General features: G+C 52.5%; 1 protein-coding gene across 2 annotated transcripts in view; it reads left to right on the forward strand.

Moving 5' to 3' along the window:
• The first annotated feature begins 1,430 nt into the window (after positions 1-1,430).
• Positions 1,431-2,463, forward strand: part of Cacng3 (calcium voltage-gated channel auxiliary subunit gamma 3) — a 78,479-nt gene continuing 77,446 nt past the window's right edge. Inside the window, exon 1 of one of the 2 annotated variants that reach the window (XM_015491177.2) lies at positions 1,431-2,463. The gene's annotated coding sequence lies outside the window, so the exon portion shown is untranslated. The other variant, XM_048789668.1, reaches the window with a different exon arrangement.

The following is a 2,463-nucleotide window of genomic DNA, read 5'->3' on the forward strand; positions in this document are numbered from 1 at the left end:
TCTGCTGGGGTATGGCTACATGTGATCCTGGCCACAAGTTATATGTTGCAATTCTTTTGTTTATGCAGCAAATTTTCAGTATAAAGCATGATACATTCACATGAAATCAAGCACATATGTGTAAAAAGCTACACATGCCAACCTATGATAATACGCATGCTCATTGCTGCATGTTTATATCAGATATGAGCACATGGGCCATGACAGTGCTGCATATACACAGCCTTTGCAACAAATCTCCAGGCATTCAGAACTCACAGCAAAGTTGAACACAGCACAGGTAAACATTCAAATACAAATCATACCATAATGGCGTATTCAAATCAATGCATGCACATACATGTATATCTAACACCATGAATGAAGTCTTCAAATGACCTTAACACCAAATAAAAACAGCAACGTCATGGAGAAGTTGGGAGTGGCTTTTGAGAGCCTTCTGATACATGCTGCTACTCAATCAATGGAATAGTAGTTCTCAGACAGCCAGAGATGGCTCCGTGGCAGTATCTTGTCAGTGATTATCTCCTATTACATTTTTGTCCAGTAAAATAACACTTAACTGTGACAGCTAGTTGTGGACACATCTCAGGGACAGCAGAAGCAACTCAAGCAGCCTCGATTGCAAACACTCAACCTTTGACTGTATCAGTCATATAATAGCACAAGAAAAAAAAAACATAAGAGCTACTCTGTAGAATGTCTTCAGTCAACTAACTCCGTGGGTGCTCATGTGTGTGCTGGAAGACATGGTACTGGCTGGCTCAGGGCTGATCCTTTGCAACATGGTCTATTTCCAAAGGAGAGAGCTTTCAGGTATGCAAAGGCATTTGTACTTTGGACTAACAAGGAAAGCAGCTCAGACTTCACCTGTTTTGTGGTCTGCCTTCGACATGGATGTTAACAAATGAACATCACAGGGAGCTCTGGAAAGAATCTGACATTTTCAATGGCTCAGACACCTTGGATTCATGAGCCCCTCAAATGTAAAGGTGTTAACATATGTAAGAGGTTTATGCAGAAACCCAAATCTCACATCCCATCACTCAAGGTCCCTGATATGTGAACAGAATATGCGCATTTAGTTCCTTTGGTCCTTTTAGGAGTACATGTTCATATTTATATGAAGAGTTCCCTTGTCTGATCTGAGCACGTTATCTCCCATGTAAACCAGAGCTCCAGAGAAAGGAGGGTAGACATATTGGTTTGTTTTCTGGGGAACCAAATTGAGACAGACTATACACAGATGCGCCTGTGCCAACACTTTTGCCGGCCCAAGTGAGCCACAGAACCGTCACCCAGACCCGTCGGTCCCTTTAAGAAGGCTAGGTCTCTCCGATCTTCTCCGTCCCCAGTGGGTTTCCAGCAGCTCCCGCAGCAAAAAGCAAACTTGCCTGGCTCCCGGGGCCCGGGGCGGGGGAGGGGAGTTGATTGGCGACGGCTGCGTCGGGTGGGCGCGGAGAGAGCGCCAGAGTGCGCTGCGGGCTGCTTCCCCTTCCCCTCTCCTTAACCCTTGGCGGAGCGGAGGACGAGGATCGTGCCGCAGCGCCAAGAAGCCAGGGCGCTGACTGCCCTGGGCTCCCGAAACTTTGCGCGGAGCGTGGGCAGGACTAGACGGAGCCGAGCCTGCTGCCTGGCCGGGGAAAGGTGCCCGGGGAGCGACCCTGGTGCATCCCGGGTCCCTGGCCCAGGCGCGATCCAGGCAGGGGTGCAGCTGCAGAAGGGAGCTGTCCGTTCAGCACCACGGACCATCCAACCCGGGCGGGAGGAGCCGGAGGCCGGGCAACAGGCGGGGAGCTGTCCCTTCAGCACCACGGACCTTTGCCCTCCCAGGAAACCAGGCGGCCCCCGCCCAGGACTCTGCCTTTTTCCCCAGTTTGGGCGGGGGTGTGGGGAGCAGGCGGAGAGCTTTCCTGGGAGGCTGGGGAAGCAGTGAACACTCTTCTCAGCGATCGCCTCCCAGCAGTGCTATTTTTTGCCATCCGCCCTCACCCCCAGCACACGCGCTCGCACACACACGCACGCACACACACGCGCGCGCGCGCACACACAGACACACACACACGCACACACGCGCACACAGACCTCTCCAGATTTCTTTTCCTTGAGTCTCCAGGGGGCTGTGAGGAGCCAGGCGCATCTCAAAGCGAGCTGGAGGCTCCAGGCTCTGAAGCCATGCCCTGCACGAACCCTTGTCCTTACCAAGCTGCTGAGGAATGAAAGGAAGCCAGGGACCCTCCGAAGGCAGCAGTGATGTGGACCAACCCCCTGGAGCCAGCACCCTCCCGAGGGCCATAGACGACCCAGGGAACTGGAGAGAGCTCAAGACAGGAAACCCCAGCTTTCCTAAAGTCCCCGTGGATGCTGACAAAAGGAGATCTGAATTGTGGGGAGAGCCTGTCCTAGGTTACACAGCTGCAGAGTGATTTTTTTTCCTCCGGCACTGAATCTCCCCCCCCCCCC

Source organism: Marmota marmota, unplaced genomic scaffold (assembly GCF_001458135.2).
Source record: "Marmota marmota marmota unplaced genomic scaffold, marMar, whole genome shotgun sequence".
Taxonomy (NCBI): Eukaryota; Metazoa; Chordata; class Mammalia; order Rodentia; family Sciuridae; genus Marmota; species Marmota marmota.